The sequence below is a fragment of the Prionailurus viverrinus genome, chromosome C1, assembly GCF_022837055.1.
Source record: "Prionailurus viverrinus isolate Anna chromosome C1, UM_Priviv_1.0, whole genome shotgun sequence".
Lineage (NCBI taxonomy): Eukaryota > Metazoa > Chordata > Mammalia > Carnivora > Felidae > Prionailurus > Prionailurus viverrinus.
The window spans coordinates 143,035,122-143,053,691 of NC_062568.1; the positions used below are offsets into that span (position 1 = coordinate 143,035,122).

Sequence of the window (18,570 nt, forward strand, 5' to 3'; positions counted from 1 at the left end):
ACAACAGCTCTTTGGGCCCCTCTATCATTTTTAGGAATGGAAAGAGTTTCCTGAAACCAAAAAATCGAAGACCACTGTTTTATTCAGACTGACCTGATTCATCCTTGGGGGTGGGGGCACGTCTGAATTTCCAGACCTCAGCCTGACCCAAGCCTTCTTTTCTTAGAATCCAAGTCTGTTAGTGGTTAGGTCACAACAGGGTGTGCCAGAGGCTGCTTTTTGAATTGCTTGAGCTCAACTCTTATACCTGTTGAAGAGTGAGCACTCCCTTTTTAACTGTGAGGGGAAATGGCCAAAATGAAGCCTTGGTATTTCAAGGAAAAACTGTCATATTAAGTTGCTTCTTAGGATGGGGAGGGGTGTGGGATTTTGAGGGATGGATAGTTGAAATTTCAAAACCCTTCTTGGGAACAGGACTAAGCCCCTCGCCCCCGTATCGGTAGCCTGGGTTAGGGGATAGGTAAGTAATCTTTGGTGATAATTGGTTTCTTCCTCCCCATCAGCCCTGCGCTAATAGCGAGCTTGCAATGATGGCCCCTAACAGGCTATTTGGCTGTCATTCACCTATGCTTAACAACATCTAGCCAGCCTCCTGATGGCTTAGGCCAAAAGCAAAGAGGATTTCATTGGACTCTGAAGCTGTCACCATGGTGTGCTCACTTTCTCGCCTTGATCTTTCATCCAGGATTGGGGGTCTGTGCGTGTACATTGGGGGCGGGGGAGGTGGGAGCACTACACCCTCCCTTGTTCTTCAGTGTTAATATTTGTTTTTGTCTCAATTATTTAGGTTTCCAAGAGCTCTCAGGAGCCTCCTTAAAATACCAAACCTGTTTCTCTCCTCTTGAGTAAATCCATTGGCTCCACTAAAAACAAACAAAATCCATCAAAGCACATCTTTGTGTTTTTTCTAACTCCGCTCCTATGCCTGCGACTTCACCATCTGATCTCTTTCCTTTCCCCGGCCCCTCTTCCTCCCTGGAGAATTTTAGGCTGCTATGGAAGAGGGGAGGAGCTGGTTTGACCCCCGCTACGGGAGCAACACAGGCATTCATTTTCTCTGCACATATTTTGCTGAGTGGGTGTGGAACATTGCTGCATAAACTTCTAGTTCACGAGTGCCATCGTCAGTTTTCTCGCTGTCTTCTGCCCAGGTCCGTTTCTTTGCCCTAATTTTACATGTAACTTTCCCCGGGTTGGGTTGTTTGCATCCATGATTCCCAACGCTTGAACCTCCCTTCCCCTGGGCCTGACCTAATTCTGGGTGCCGGCTGTTGTTTGGTTTATTTCTCCACTTTTGCCAGCGCACGTGGCTCTTTTGGGATGCTTCATTTTTGCTTCTAGGGTGGGTGTTGGGGTTCACTGGGGCTCGGAACACGTGCCTTGAAGCAGCCACGACCCGCTTCCCCCACGGAGCCCAGGGGCCCCAGCCCCGCGGGCGTAAGGAGGGGGCGGGGAGCAGGGCCCGGGTGAATCACAGGGCGTAACAGGTGCCGCAGCCACAGCTGCGCCCGCATCCCTCTCCGGCTCTAGGGATAAGGTTTTCTTTTTCTCTAGGTTTTTTTGGAGGGGGTGGAGGAGACTCTGGGGGCCAATGCAGGCCGCGGTTGTTCATCGCCTAGCAACCGGAGGAGCCAATGGGAGGCGGCTGAGCCTGCGGCGCCGGCGGCGCGGGGGCGGGGTGGGAACCTAGCGAACCTGCCCAGGCTGGGGGTGGCCGCGAGGGGAGGAGCGGAGCCCGGCCAAGGGCGGGGAAGGCGGGAGCCCGAGGCGGAGGCGGGGCCGCCGGCGCGGGGCGCTGCGTGCCGCGGCGCCTGTGCGGGCCCCCGGGGCTGCGAGAGCCGGCTTAAGACAGCGAGCCGTGCCTCCCCCGCCGCTCTCGGGGGCGGTGACGGTGAGAACTCTTCCCCCCACCGCCACGCGAACGGGGATTGTGACGCGCCCGCCCGGAGAGGGGCGGGGGCGCCGGCGGGGCCTGGGGTGGGCGCCGGCTGGGAGCCAGAGGGCGGGTGCGGAGGTGAGCGCCGGCACCTGGCTCGGCGCCCCGCTCCTCTGCGAGAGGCTTGGCGCGGCCGTTGGGGCCGTTGGAGGTGGCGGGCGAGCTTTGACCCCGGCCGTGGCTGGAGGAGGAGGTGGGAGGTAGGTGCCAGCGCGGGTCCGCTCCCGCTAGCGGTCGCAGCGCTGCGCCCCCGGGAGGAATGCGGACCGCGGAGCCCCAAATCCTCTCCCGGATGGAGAGAGGGTGGCGCCTGGCGTGGGATGACGAGCGACGTGGGGGAGGAGGGGATGGCCAGTTTGGGGCTGCGGTGTGTCGCTAGCGGAGGCTGCGGGGCATGCGGGCTTCGGGATTTGTTGGGGCGAGCCGCAAGAGGCAGTCCTTAGAATGAGTTACTGACTGAGCGGCCCGTGGCTGCTGCGGGGGAAGAGATCCCCGATGGAGGTCTAGTTAAAAGTCAAGGGGAAGAGCTTACATCATCTAAAAGGCAGGCAAGTGTGAAAATATTTTGGTGTAGAATTTTAACCGTAGAGAACGGTAAGCCGAATTGTGAGCTCCCTGCCCGCTTTTGAGCCTATGCTAATCGCCCTGTTTTGCAAGCCCCTTGGGCCCAAGAAATGGAATCTGCTAAATAATTTGTTCCTAGCACGTGTAATGTGGCGATCTTTAGATTATTACCTCATTTCAAGGTCCGTAGTTGTGATTGCCAGATTGTCATTACTTGCAACTCTGATACAGTTCTTGTAGAATCTGAGAGAATCGAGATTTCCCTTTCGTGGGTGGGGCATAATGGGGGAGAGGATTAGAAGAGGCACTCCTCCAAGAGTGGATCTAAACTGAGTGGAAGCGGCCTGGAGTTTGAAATTGCTAAGGCTTCCCTAACACAGATTAGAGTCTGGCTGTAGAGTTGGTGGTGAAAGATGGATGCCTTGGAACATTGCATGGCTCAGGAGGAATTGGTTTACTCTTTAGGTAGAAGAAAATTCTGGTAGCTTGATCTTGAGCTGAAAGGTAGGTATGACTTGACACATTTAGGAGATTGAATAAAACTTGAAAAGAGTGAGAGATCTGGAGAGTGACAAAGATGCTTTTAGAGTTAAACTTGAAGTCAAGCTATCTTGAAATTTAGAAGAAGTTAGAGGTAGATTTATGAACTTGGATTCAGACAGAACTTCCATCAAAACTCCTCTCCTATAGCTATCATAACACGGAGGCCTAGGAATCTTATGTTATTCAAACTAAACAAGTAAAAAAGCTAATGACCAATTTGACCCACTGTTCTGTTTGCTGTCAGTGAAAGTTCCTCAAACAAAATGGTTCTTTGAAAAGAGGATTAGCAGCTCTTTTCATAAAATGAAGGCTCATTTAGTGACTTTGCGGGGCCTCTTCAGCCAAGTCGTTTTATCCCTTCCTTCCCTCCTTTTTCCCCATCTGTGCAATGAAGATAATAAAGCCCTAGGATTAAGTAACATGGGTGAAGCAGCTTGAAGATAACTGCAAAGACTGTTATTCTATGCTGAAATGTGAAGATCTCTTCATAACACATTGTGCCTTGTGACAAGACTTGTTAAAGTACGTTCTGTTCCAGGCATGCCGAGGTGGCATATATATGAGAACTAAAACGTTAACTGTTCAGATGATTTGTCAGAAGCCTCAAGACCGGCACAAAGATTGTATATACTCATGGGTTCTCCTAAAACCCGACCTAGCTGCTCTTTGACAAAGCAGGTTTTAAAAAGGTGGACATTATAAAAGTAGACAAAAGTATCCTTATATGTGTAGTATGTGCCTACAGATAAAAAGGTCAAAGATATTGCCCCACAAGTGTGTGATTTTAGTTCGTTTCACATCCTTAAATCGGAGCCAGTCCAAAGCTTTTTAAGTAGTGTTTCTTTTCATACATTTTACGATAGCTGTGAATATGCCTTGTTGGTTTGTTGCGCTCAAGACACAAAGGGTTTTGATACTTTGAGGGGCTTTTTGTGTCTTTAGTGATGGTGATTATGATTAGCTGGTAATGAAGGTAGATGTTAATCTTGAATTCAGAGGTGACCTAGAGAGGTGCACCATTCACTATTGCTAATGGAAAACAACCTAAAATCATTATTTTTGATAGTGGGTCAGTAGTATACACAGTACCAGCAGATGTACTGAATTATGCTTTAATAAACACTGAGCTGCTGCTTGCCAGACCTAAGGATAAAAAAGATGAGTGTTGCCTTGAGGAGTTTGTTTTGTAGGAAATTAACAGTGTAGGGAGGGAGAGAGCAAAAATAGAAAAGAAAAATTGCAACTAGGAATAGGCTTCGGAAAGGAAAATTTCGGCTGTGTTTTGACAGAGAAGGAGTTCACCTGGTAAGTGCATGGTGTCACTTTCTGCCCAATATACTGTTGGGGAAATACTAGTGGATTGGTTGTTGGAGTCAGGTGGGGTGTGTTAGTGATAAGGTTAGAGAACAGAGCTATGACCTTTGACCAGTAGATGCTAGGGAGTTTTTAAATGGTTTTGTTTTGTTTTTTATACATTTTTTTTTTAGTGTTTATTTATTTTTTGAGAGAGAGACAGAGTGTGAGCAGGGGAGGGGCAGAGAGAGAGGGAGACACAGAATCCGAAGCAGGCTCCAGGGTCTGAGCTGTCCGCACAGAGCCTGATGTGGGGCTCGAACTCAAGAGCTGTGAGATCATGACCTGAGCCGAAGTCAGACGCTTAACTGATGGAGCCACCCAAGCACCCTGCTTTTAAATGGTTTTTATCCAGGAGAATTATACTAGATTTTTAGAAGGGTATTTCTGCCAAAGCCAGTAATTTGAATGATCTGAAAATGTTCTGAATGTAGATAATCTAAATAGAATCTAAGAGACCTCAGCCCTACTCAACAGTTAAATATAGTTAAAAATAGTTTTTGAAGCCCCCAGAAACTGTAGGAAAGAAAAGTGATTATTCATAGAACCAATTTTTATCAAGGATGTTTTACTTTCAAGATTGGGGGAATAGGGATACAAAGATAAATAAGATATAGCTCCATTTTCAAGCAACTTGTAGTTGGTTAAGAGAAATAAAATTATAATGCAGTACGGAAACTAAGTGTCATTAAGGGCTGTTAAAAAACAAAGGCCCTAGCACTGTAGGATTCCGAGATGAGAGAAGACCCACAAATTGTGTTTTAAATGAAAAATAAGTTCTTGGGACACCCGGGTGGCTCAGTTGGTTAAGCTTCTGGCTCTTGTTTTCAGCTCTGGTCCTGATCTCAGGGTTGTGAGCTTAAACCCCTAGTTGGGCTTCTTGCTGGGTGTGGAACCTGCTTAAGATATTCTCTCTCTCTCTCTCTCTCTCTCTCTCTCTCTCTCTCTCTCCCTCCCTCCCTCCCTCCCTCTCTCCCCCTCCCCTCTCCTCCTCTCTCCCCCCTCCCCCTCTCTCCCCCCTCCCCCTCTCTCCCCCCTCCTCCTCTCTCCCCCCTCCCCCTCTCTCCCCCCTCCCCCTCTCTCTCCCCCCTCCCCTTTCTCTCCCCCCTCCCCTCTCTCTCCCCCCTCCCCCTCTCTCCCCCCTCCCCCTCTCTCCCCCCTCCCCCTCTCTCTCCCCCCTCTCCCTCTGCTCCTCTTCCCCCCATCCCCATCTCAAAAAAAAAAGTTCTTAAGTAGAAATTAAGCTACAGCCAGTTAGCCAATAATATTTACAGCTCTCATCTGTTAATTCTTGCTTCCTATATTGCCTTCCCTCCCTCTTAACTCTCCTGAGTCGAATTTTGGTTTTGACCATTCTGCTACTACTTTGACCTTGGGCAAGTTATTACTTGACCTTATCTTCTCTGTCCTTAGTCATCTCATTTGTAAGTTAGGAATAATATATACTTCATGGAGTTGTGATTAAATAATATGTTAATATCCATAATGGTGCCTAGAAAAATAACTTACATTTATTATTTAGTATTTCTATTTGATATAAAAATGCTGCAATTGAATAATAACTAACTTAAGGACAGAATGTTTTTATTTTTTTGAGTTGCTAGCAGATCTGTGAGCATCTAATAAAGTCTCCACATGTAAGGAACTCAGTTTTCACATTCTGGGAAACTAACCTTGAGTAAATGATTTATTGTCTCCTTTTCATATTTGCTCATCACTTTTCTGAAATCCAATTTCTTCACCTTTGTCATAAAGTCACTAATTGCCAAATCCACCATATTTTATTCAGATCTTGCCCTCTCATGGCCTTTGCTGCTGTTCATTACCCCCTCTTCTTTAAAAATTTCTTTTCCCTTAACTTTCCTAGAGTCCACCCCCTACCCCAGTATTTATCTCCCCCAGTATATATCCAGGTTCCCTTCACTCACCTGCTACATGTTAATGTTCTTTAGAGTTCTTTCTGCTGCCTCTCTTTTTCTGTACCACATATGTGCTGACGACTCCTAAATCTGCCCTGATGTCTTTTGATCTCCAGGCCCTAGAGTTTATCCCCATTTGAATGTCTCATGAGGGCATCTCTAAACCCGGTAAGTTCTACACTGAGGTCATTATCACATACTTAACTACACCTGATTTTATTAATCTTCTTCCTCTGTTCTCTTTAAGTGACACTGTTACCTGTCTAGCACCAAAGACAGATTTTTGCATGAGAATAAATGCCTCCCTTTTGTATACTTGTCATCGCGTTTGTCAGTCCAACTTCCGAAGTGTTTATCTGTCCTTCATGATCCTCATCATCATGGCTAAGTCCATCAGCCGGACCCTGACCATTAATTGCGTAGTTGGCTATTAATATTTTTGTGCGAGGGCTGCCGAGAATGGAACCTTAATGTTTTGGAAACATCGAGTTGGGATGAGATTGCTAGAAGAATATTGCTCTAAAGGAATCCTAACACTACATACAATCATGTACAGGGTTTTAATGAGTGGCCAGTAGCTACTTAAAATCCAAGATGAGTACTGGCTATTGCATATGCCTTTCATCTGAGAGTTAGTCTAGGTTGTAAAGGTCCCAGTCTTGAGTGTGTCAGTCCCTTGCCAATAGATTGTCATCTGCTTGTCTGTACTTTCCTGTCTAAAATTTGGCACCTTCAACATTATTCTTTCTATTCTGTATCTAAGTCTTAAAAATATCCCCACACAAAAGATCTAGAATATAAAATGCAAGAAGACATCTTAGAAATCGTTAATAAGTAAACCCGTCATCAGCTGTGTTATTTTATAATGAAGAGATGGGCCTGCAGAATTCATATCATTTGCTTGGGATACGTGTTGAGTGTCAAGAGGAGGCCAGGATCTGTGAGGCTTTGGAATCATTAATAGCTAGTTTTTATTCTTACCTTCCATATTATTAAATAGCTGGATTTTCATTCCTGCTCCCAGGTTTGTAACTGGGCAAGTTAGTTTAATCTGTCTCAGATTCTTCCATCTATAAATGGTGTTCTGTCTGCTCCTTTCTAGAGCCATGGTAAGGATGGCATAGCTGATGAGCCACTCGGCTGAGAGTTGTTCTCTCCTACTGGTTTCTTGTAATTAACTGGCATAGGAGTTCCAGTTCTTCACTCCCTGTCCATGCATCCTTTGTAGATCTGTATGGCTTCATAGATCTTTGAAACTATAGCCAAAACTGCTTGTTTTTATACTTTCAGGGGGAGGAAGAATCACTAGCTATCCCCGCTTTAGGAGTTGTCAGGCTGAGGACCCAGGGCTCTTGGTGCCTCATAGCCAGACCAGGTAGAATTTAGTGTTTGACATATTTGAGGGACATTATATATTTAAAAAAAAAATTAAAGGACTTCAGATACAAAGAATTAGTTATATTCTTGGTTCAGGACACATTCTCATAATTAGTCTATTTATTTAGTTTTGATGATAGGCACCATCTAACATAACAGTAGTGCCTTGACAATAACTTCTGTATAACCATATAGGCCCTTCCAGCCCTTTTCCCTACCTGTCTCACCTGAGGCAACCGTTTACTGAATCATATATTCATCATTCCCTTGGTGTCTTTTAAAATACAGTTTTATGGCATCTACGGGTTTTCCAAACACATACACAATTAACAACTATGTTACGTGCCCTGTCTTCTGAGACTTGTTTTTCACTTACTATAATGCAAAATTCATCCACGTGGTATTGCTGAGACTCCTCTATGTTGTGTGTCTCTGGGATTTTCTGATTGCTGCCTAATACTCTGTTTTGCATATATGCCCCACTTTTTTTTTTCATTCTGTTGCTCTTGGGTGTTTGGGTTGCCCCAGGGTTATGCTCTTGTGCTACTTGGCTCATATAAAGAATGTCACTATTTATGTTCATGCCCCTTTGCACAGAGATGCACAAGTTTCTCTTGGATTTATACCTATAAGGGGACTTGCTAGGTTGTAGAGTATATGAATGGGATATATGAATTTCAGCTGCCAAACTTTGTTTTTCAAAGGTGCTCCCTACCTTCCAAGGTTTGTTGAGCCTTAGCCAGGCTGTCTAGGACTGTTATTTTCAACCCTCATGTAGTACTCTGGAACACTTTTACATTATTCTCGAAATCCATTCTGTAGCACCCATAGGTAAGAATTCCTTTTTGGTATTCCATATTCTAAGTGCATAAATAGAATACTAACTTAACACTGAAACACATTCCGTAGAGTATAAGCCACATTCTCAGACTTTATGCATCAGAATCCCATGGAGTTTCTGTGAAAACACTGATTTTCTGTGTCCCACTCCCAGAGTTTCTGAATCTTTAGACCTGGAATGGGACTTGAGAATTTGCATTTTTAGCAAGTTCTAGATGCTACTGATGCCCATCCTGAGACCACAATTTGAGAACTATAACCAATAACTGAATTTGGGCTGAATCATTGAGAAAGCTATTATACATGATTACACTATTACAAATTCATGAATTATGGTGGGTTTTTTGTTGTTGCTGTTTCCATTGCCTTTACTATGTGTTGTTACCGTAATTATTTTAGGAATAAAATACCGATAAATGGTAACTTTTTTATTTGGACTTCTTAGCTCACTTTCAACCTTACAAAGTAAGATAAATTTTAAAACACTGCTTCTCTTTTGTTCTTAACAATCCTCTTGTAAGAATATGATTGTTGCTTTCCTACATGTATACTGGAAGAATTTGAAATTGGTATACTGTCTCTAAGTTATCATGCTCTTTTAAAAAAAAAATTTTTTTTAATGTTTTATTTATTTTTGAGACAGAGAGCATGAGCCGGGGAGGGGCAGAGAGAGAGAGAGACACAGAATCAGTAGCAGGCTCCGGGCTCCGAGATATCAGCACAGAGCCCGATGTGAGGCTTGAACTCATGGACTGTAAGATCATGACCTGAGCCGAAGTCGGATGCTTAACTGACTGAGCCACCCAGGCACCCCTAAATTATCATGCTCTTGATTTGTACACTAGATCACCTTGCTGCTTCTATGAGCTGGCACCAATCAAGATTGAATTGAAAGCCATTCTGAGATGCACTATGGCTTAAATGTGGGTTCTTGTCTGTCATCATACTAAAGTAGCATACCTCACACTAATATGTCATTGAACTTAATTGACATTTATTCAGCAAATGTTTTACTGGATCCTACCATGGCTCATTTATGATACATCATAGCAAAGCAGAGTACAAACAGTACAATGCCAGGCCTCTTGACCAGTAGGTCAGTTTAGGTAGTGGGAGACAAGTTTCATTACAGTGAGATCTGTGTTGTAAAAGTTAATGCAAAGTGGGGGCACCTGGGTGGCTCAGTCGGTTAAGCATCCAACTTCAGTTCGAGGATTGGAGCCCTGCATCTGACTCTGTGCTGACAGCTCAGAGCCTGGAGCCTACTTGTCTCTCTCTCTCTCTGCCCCTTACCTGCTCACTCATGCTCTGTCTCTCTTTCTCAAAGGTAAATATAAAAAAAAAAAAGTTAATGCAAAGTGACCTGGAAACACAAACAGAAGGGAATGGCAGTTCCAGGAAAGCTTGGCAATTTGGGGTCTATATTCACTAGATTAAAAATAAAATTTTGGGGGGTGCCTGGGTGGCTCAGTCGGTTAAGCATCCGACTTCTGCTCAGGTCATGATCTCGTGGTCTGTGGGTTCCAGCCCCGCGTCGGGCTCTGTGCTGACAGCTCAGAGCCTGGAGCCTGTTTCGGATTCTGTATCTCCCTCTTTCTCTGACCCTCCCCTGTTCATGCTCTGTCTCTCTCTCTCTCTCTCTCTCTCTCTCTCTCTCTCTCTCTCTCTGTCTCAAAAACAAATAAACATTAAAAAAAATTTAAAAAAAAATTTTTTTAATTGCTATAACATGGAATGTTTTGTCTGTGCTTATATACTTCACATCCCAGTTGCTCAGTTGGAATAATTATTATCTTACTGTAATGTAGTCTCAAGGTGACTTGGCAGAAAAGTGAGTACTTATGTTTGTGTTCAGTTTGAAAAGCAGCTCATGTACTGTGTTTTCCCTCCTCTCTTATAATAAAGACAGTAAGTTGTAATAGTTAATGTGTTGGACTACTTGGGTTTGAATGTTGGCTTTGTCACACTCTAGCTGTGTGACCTTGGGCAAGAAAACCCTCTGGGTCTCGGTTTTGTCATCTGTAATGGGGTGGGGGAAGATAACTATTTGGGCTGTTGTGAGATTGAATGAGTTATTATATTAAAATGCTTTAAATTTTTCCTAGTTAATGGTTTATCCTTAATAAATTGTTACTGTTGTTAGGGGCACCTGGTGGCTCAGTGGGTTAAGTGTCTGACTCTTGGTTTCGTCTCAGGTCATGATCTCACAGTTTGTGAGTTCAAGCCCCACATCAGGCTCTGCACTGACAGTTTGAAGTTTGCTTGGAATTCTCTCTCTTTTCCCCTTCTGCTCTTTTTTCTCTCTCTCAAATAAATAGATAAACTTTAAAAAAAAGTTAATCTTGTTAGAATTAGGTAGAATCTCTTTTGCTAAACATACGGTTGTGAAGACCATGTGTGCACATTTTTATAAAGAGGAAATTTTGGTATGAATAGCTGTACTCAACTCCATATTAGGTCCCATGAGAAATGTAAAAAAATATATAGTTAATAGACTCAAAATTCTTTAAAGGTCACCTAGTTCAGCCTCCTCATTTTGCAGATGTGGATACTGAAAACCAGAGAAATGATGACTAGGTCAAGGTTGCTCAGTGAATGACAGAAGTGGCCCCAAGAACCTTAGCCCCTGACACCTGGTCTAGTGTTTCATTAAATCAAACTATACAAATACTACCTAACTCTAGGAGAAAGGTCTAGAAAAGTTACAAACTGTTACTAACATGACAATCCTGTGGGATGAGATGGCTGGGTGTAGGGAGGGGTGGACCCTACCTCCATTCACTTCAATATCCTGTGCAGCTTCCTGAAGTGACACTGTCCTGAAACACACTAACAATTCGATTGGGGAGCCATGACCAGAACAGATAAAAACATAAGCAGTGCAAGTCAGTGTATAATGAAGTATCAGGTGATGGGGAATATCTCTAAGTACATACCTTATGTAACTTAATAAACTGCTCTCCTGACGCAAGGAAGTACTGCTGAGTCATAGAAGATCAATAGAGTAAGAGCATTCTTTTTTGAAAAGAATCTTCATAGTTATAAATCCGTGTCAACCTATTTCCCTTCTTTCTCCTACCACATTGAGATTATAACTGAGCCAGAGGGATAGTCCCTTTTGCTAGGTGTGCCAGTACTCTGTCTTTACTCTTCACAGCAGTGCAGTGGGGGATGGTCTTCCCTGATGGGCTAGATCCCCATGGATATACTCCAACAAAGCAGGGCATCATTGTGAAGACTGCGTCACCGTTGCTCACTTGAACGTGTGAATAGGTGGGATAGGTGCTAGAAATGTAACTGATTGGTGGAGAGAGCTTATCATTTGTCTAAGTTGATGTTTCCACTAAAGGGTAGGGATGCTACCATCTGGGATTGATGTGGGAGTACTTCCTCATACATTATCTCATTAATTGTGCATGAGCCCACTGTTTTTAAAGATACTACAAAATAATCCATGCTCCTAAAACACTCCAGCTATATCAAAATGTCCTATTAAAGAAGTGAATGGAGGTAGGGTCCACCCCTCCCTACACCCAGCCATCTCATCCCACGGATTGTCATGTTAGTAACAGTTTGTAACTTTTCTAGACCTTTCTCCTAGAGTTAGGTAGTATTTATATAGTTTGATTTAATGAAACATGGTGATCATACTATTGATATTATCCATACTGGGTTTTTTTTTTCAGATCTGCTGTACATGCAGATCTTCTTGAATAATCCCAAAGTAGCCCATCTTTTGGCTAAACTATCTGTATTGGCATTTAACTGCTTATTGACGGATGTTTAGATTGTCTCCAGTTTGTTGTCATTATGGTATGCTTGCTCATTTGTATGATGGGATATGTAGTAATAGAAGCGTTTTACAGATTGCAAATTTTTACAGACTGATAGATCGCCATCTAAAACTACAAACTACTGACCGCTGCTAAAGTTCTGTTTCCCTTACATAATTATCTGAGTAGCTGTAGGACTTTTGTATAATTTCTCACTGGTTTTTGCCCAACAGGGCTGCTTGCTTTTGTTTGTTAAGATACTGCAGATGTTTATCATTGTAATTGCCTTTTAAAAACGTGGATTTTTTTTTCATCATTGTAAGGAAAACACATTCACTTACAGAAAACTTGGAAGACACAAAAAACTAACGATTATGCATAAGATCTGTGTGTAAATGAAAGGGATAAAGTCTGGCTCTTCCCCCTCCCTTTTCCACTCACAGGTTGTTCTTGTTTTCTAGTTTTTTTCTGTTATAACAAATTTCTATCTTTATAGAGCAGAATTTATATCTATCTGTATATACTCATATAGTTTTGGGAGTTTGTTTTTTTTTTTTAACGTTTATTTATTTTTGAGACAGAGAGAGACAGAGCATGAACAGGGGAGGGGCAGAGAGAGAGGGAGACACAGAATCTGAAACAGGCTCCAGGCTCTGAGCTGTCAGCCCAGAGCCCGATGCGGGGCTTGAACTCATGGACCGTGAGATCATGACCTGAGCCGAAGTCAGACACTTAACCGACCGAGCCACCCAGGCGCCCTGGGAGTTTTTTAAAGACCAAATAAGGTCATGTTAGATAATTGTTCTGCAACTTTTTTTTTATTATTAACAAAATATCGTAAAATCTTTTCAAGTTAGTAAAGTAATAATAGCTAACGTTTATTGAGTACTTACTGGACACTTACCATGTAACCAAGACCTTATGTGAAGCCCTGCACATGCATAAACTTTTAATAAGGCTATTAAATAATTTTTAAAACTAAATATATTTACCCATCTAATAATCTTTTGAGACTAAAGACTCTATACTCTCCTTTTGCAAATGAGGAAAATGAAGTTCAGAGATTTCTGTCCAGGGTTTGTGGGTGGTGGAACCGGGGTTTGAAACCCGGTGGTCTGGCTTTGGATCCTGTGCTCTTAACCATTATACCATACTGTTACTCATACTGCAGCAACAGTTGGTTCAAGGGTGTATATAAGAAGTTTAAAATATAGCATGTTGTTCCCTGCTTCCGAAGCTACTAAGAGGGTGGCTTTCTAATGGCAGATTCTGGCTTGGAGCTTCACCAAGATTGTATCCCTCAACCCAAAAGGATATGCATGAAATATTTGACCATAATTTGTGTCTTGACACTACTTTGTGCAGTCTTTGCCCAGTTGGAGATCTGGATTAATGAGTGGTGGCCTTTAATAATTGTTAGGAGTATTGCTTCCTGAGCCTTTCATCCACTAAAGCAGCAGCATGTGTTGGTTAAGAGAATGGGCTCTGGAGTCTAGGGAGGGGGTGGGTAGCCTTTCTGTGCCTTAATTTCCTTATCTGTAAAAAGGAAATGATATAGGATTGTTGTGAGAATTGACATCATATGTAAAACATTTAGAACAGCCTCTGGCACATGTTTGTTAAATCAGTTCCTTAACTAGTAGCTGTGCTGTGCTTAGTTCTTCTCCTATTATGTCATTAAATACCCACAACCACCCTCCAAAAAGAGAGTGCTACCCCGTTTTCCAGGTGAGGAAACCAGCTGGAGAGACTTGGTCAGGATGTGATCCTAGTCTGTCTGGCTCAGGCCTGTGAGGCTTTCCCTGTTGGCACTGTACTCCCGAACCCTCAGGCCTCCTCGTAGCCACAGACTCAACAGAAGGGATGGTTAAGGGAATGCCACGTTTGGAGTTTCAGCCATCCAAGTATCTATTCAAACTTAAGTTATGAGGAATTTGTTTCTGTGGAAAATTTCTATACTTTTAAACTGTGCCACTCAGATGAGTTACTTTAGATTTTAAATTTGTAAAAGATAGAATTTCTAAGTTGAATTTGGTGTGTTTCTACACTGATATGCAAACCTCAGTGCTTTTGTGTAAGGTAGTAGAAGTATTTATAATGGAATTTAAATCTGTAGTCTTCTTTGGAGCAAAAATATAGATAGTAGTATTAGTTTTTAAAGTAATAACGTTTGCTTTTTGAGAGTAATAACATCTATTTAAAATATGCTGATAACTGAATTTTTAATTTTTATGAGTGAATTCGTAAGATAGGACGAATACATAAAGACATAGTTTTAACAATTTTCTTAACCTGACAATTTGGTGACTCTAACTTTGTGAGATATTAGCGAAGACTTTAATTAGCTGTTTGTGACAAATCCTGTGCAATATTTAGAAGCCTAGATGGTATAGTGAGTGTTACTACATTCCTGTAATGAAAAGCTATTATTTTCTGACACTTGAGTGAAGTTTTAGAATTCCGATTAGGTAGGCAATTGCACCTTCTCAAGCTTGAATTTCAAGTGAACTTGAAAAGAACACTTAAAATATTGTACTGTGTGAAGGGAATCTTGTAATCAAGATACTACTTATGTTTCTGCTGAGCTCTTTTTCAGTTGGTAGTTGTGTTAGAGATTTGGGGGATGAAGAGAGTAATACTTTTCTCTGAAGGACTCACATCTTTTGCATCTTTTCCGTTGCTGTTTTCCTTTGCTTCCCAGAATGAACATGTTAATTTATCATCAGTTTTTGAGTATTGTTCTGTCTGTTAAGATTAGTGGAGGGAATACAGGAATGTAAAAATTGTAGTACGTGAGAGTCTAGCTAGGAACAATGACACAAATTAGTAAGTATACAGAGGACCTAGAGAATAGAGTTTCGTGAGCTGTGTGGAGGGGATGATGGTGGTTGTTCTGGGCTTTGAAGAAGCGTTAGTTTGGGGTTAGGTGAGAGACAAAAGCCCAGGTGGAGCACACAGGTTGGAAGTGAGTGGGCCAAATGTGGGATGCAGTTCATTTTATAAACATTTATTGAGCACCTGCTTTGTTTCAGGCACTGTTTGATACAAAGATCCCAACCCTATAGGAAAGTTCATAACTTCCTGTAGACGTTCATAAACTAGTCGTGGGAGGCATCTGCCTATAATAATATGGACAGATGAATTGCACTAGATGATATTGTCGTAAAGGTGATTGTTGCACTTGTCGTATATGATTTCACTTTAGTTATGTTTCAGCTAGAGACATGTAAATTATGGGAGGGACGCAAAATGTATACATATTTTTTTTTACTTGCATTAGTCGTCTATTGCTGCATAACAAATGACTCCAGAACTTCACAGCTTAAAACGACAGACATTTATTTCCCAATTTCTGTCCATCAGGAATTTGGGTGCCTTTGGCTCGGGATCCCTCGCTAGGCTGCTGTGAAGATGTTGACCAAGGCAGCAGTCATCAAGGTTTGACTGGGAGAGGATCTACTTCTAACCTTACTCCTGTGAGTCTAGGCAGGCCTAAGGTCTTCACTGGCTATTGGCTGGAGACATTGAGACATCAGCTCCTTGCCACATTGGCCTCTGCTCACAATATGACAGAAAGAGGGATCCAAGAGGCAGTGGGTGGTAAATGATCCTAATCAGAAGCCACAGCCTTTTTATAACCCAAATATGGAAGAGAAATCTTGTCACCTCTTGGTGTATTCTCTTTGTTAGAAGTTAGCCACTGAATCCAGCCCACATTCAAGGAGCAAGGGCACCCAAAGGTGTGCACACCAGGAAGCAGGGGTAATTGGGAGTCATCTTAGAGGTTGCCTACTCCCAAATTTTGCAAGTGATTATTGTATATTGAGACCCCCAGAGTCTTTTGTATAAAAGGAAGAGCAATAACCAGCCAAGGAACTTTTCTGATGGAAACTAAACAACAACAAAAAACAATGGGTGTAATTAACCTGAACTACAAATGTTTTTGCTAAACATCTACAAACTTTTGGTTTTGATGTTGTCTTAATATTTACTCTAGAATACAAAATGGTAAGATGAGTGATTCCACCCTCGTTAAACTTTCTATAGAACTGAATTCATTTCTGAGAATTGTTTTTAAATCTTTTGAAAGCAAAGTATTTCTAAATGAGGAAAAAAGCTGTTGTTTATGGCATAGCAGAAAAGTTTATGCATATGCCTCAATTTAGGTAGTAGATATGTTCCTTTAAGGACTGTATGCTCTGCGTAGAATGATTTCAGGTGAACTATGGGATTCATGCTCTTTAAGAAATTTGATGGAAATCTTTTTTATTCTATTCTACTTTTAACTCTTGTCTTTCTGTATATAGAGGTTTGTGTGAACAGTGTGGAAAGGTTACCTGGTGACAGAGTGAAAAGAGCAGTTTTGAAGACAGATTTGTGTCCAGGCTTCACAACCAACCAGAAATGTGGCCTCAGGCAATCCTGTTGGCCTCTCTGAGCCCAAGTTTTCTGTCTGTAATATAGATACATATATATATGAAAGAAAATGCTTTGACATGAAGAATGATAAACTTATGAAACTTACTAAAATCTTCATTTTTCATAAAGGGTACAGTTAATTTCAGATGTCTTACTATTTCCCCATTTTCTGTTAGGATTCTAACCTAGAAAATGCCACTAGACAATTCTTAAGTTCTGCATAATAATTTTACCCAGGAAAGACTAGAGTACCCTTGCTTATTTATACCCGAAATATGGCATTGGTACTTTGGCAACATATTAAGGAAGCCAAAGTAGTTCTTCAGAAAAGAGTAAGGTAACATTTTTACAGAAATTACTGCAGTTTTGCTGAAATTAGTAAGATTTTTTGTTATGTAGACTGACTTACTGGAATGTACATTGAGAAATACTTGGAATCAAGAAAGTTTTTTAGATGTCTATATATATGTTACCCACGAGGAGGGAATAAAACTCTCTGATGTAGAGGGTAGGAGAAAGAATTTTTGTGGATTACTTTATAGATGTTTTCTTTCTTTAATTTATTTCAAGGTTATTCCTCAACAATTTTAGATGAATGAAAGGACCTTTACAGGATGGTTAAATTCTTCAATCTTCAAGATTTGCTCATAAAATTCATTCATGAATTTCATCTGTCTTGGAATCCAGACAGCTTCCCTAACCAGTGGTATATGGAGAGAAATGGGGGTTGCAGTTTACTTGAATGTGAAATGATTTACTGTAGACCATTTCCTTTTCTCCTTCTATAGTGAATCTATAATAACAATGCTAGTATAGCCAAGTTTGTTCTTATGTGACTTGTCATGGGTGCTCAAGGTTCACTGTGTAATGATTTGCTATGACTTGATTTATCTATTATGTGGAACTTTTCATTGTGTGTTTCAGCACTTGGCTTTAATGGGGTCCTTCTTGGCTGCTTTTGAAGCTTTCAAAGTTGAAATACTTGTGATGGTGTTAGGTTTATGCAGAGCAGAGATATTCCTGTTAGCTTTTTTCTTTATCTTTTGAAGTTAATACTAATTTATTATAATATCTTTATAAAAAATAGTTGGTATCCTTACTGAAATTTAGCTGTGGTTGAGCTAGAAATAACTTGCTTAACTTATTAGTCTCTTGGTTTGGGGATGTATGTTGATTAATAGTCTGGTTGGGTAACTTCTTTTATTACAAGCATTCTGGCGTATAATTTGGTGCATCATTGAACAGAAGAGGATACTTAGAAACTTTTAGATTGTGTGGAGTCAGATACTGTTGGTTAAGTTCTTCTTTTGGTAGAGCTTCAAAGTGGAGTTTTGGTTTTCATTGTGAACATTTAACTAGACCTGAATATTTCACAGTTGGTTGTTTCTTATTGTTTTTGTTATTTTAATTAACAAATTCACTGTCTAAACCTGTAGACAGTGGACAGAGCTACATTCACAGAAGAAGAATAACTGACTTAAATTACAATTTTAAAGAATGGATGTATAGCAAACATTTTGGTGTTTGATCTTTCTGTTATGTATGAAGACAAAAGGTACTTAAGGCAGTATTGTGTCTTATTTTAAAAAAAACAAAACAAAAACAGGAAGGGCTTGGGAAAGTGCCTATTTTCTTCTGATATGATGCCTCCCCTCTATGTCATGATTACAAAGAATTAACCCACTGACAAATGTGTTTTTATGAGGATATCTGCCTCCACATTTTCTCAGGATTTGTGTTCAACTTTTATCATTAAGAGCAACAGTGCCTTTTGTTATATAGATTATGGAATCTCCTGTCATTTATCTCAAGCAGTCCAGATCTGTGTCCAGATGATGATGATGGT

The 18,570-nt window shown here is 41.6% G+C and overlaps 1 protein-coding gene across 8 annotated transcripts in view; it reads left to right on the top strand.

The window, feature by feature from the left end:
* The first annotated feature begins 1,758 nt into the window (after nt 1-1,758).
* The window catches only part of SSX2IP (SSX family member 2 interacting protein), a 45,018-nt gene continuing 28,206 nt past the window's right edge, over nt 1,759-18,570 (top strand). For 2 of the 8 annotated variants that reach the window (XM_047872479.1, XM_047872486.1), the window contains exon 1: nt 1,945-2,136. The gene's annotated coding sequence lies outside the window, so the exon portion shown is untranslated. Of the gene's footprint in view, nt 1,892-1,943; nt 2,137-2,350; nt 2,485-3,437; nt 3,566-3,624; nt 4,349-18,570 lie in introns of those variants that run through there. The other 6 variants (XM_047872480.1, XM_047872484.1, XM_047872485.1 and 3 more) reach the window with 6 other exon arrangements.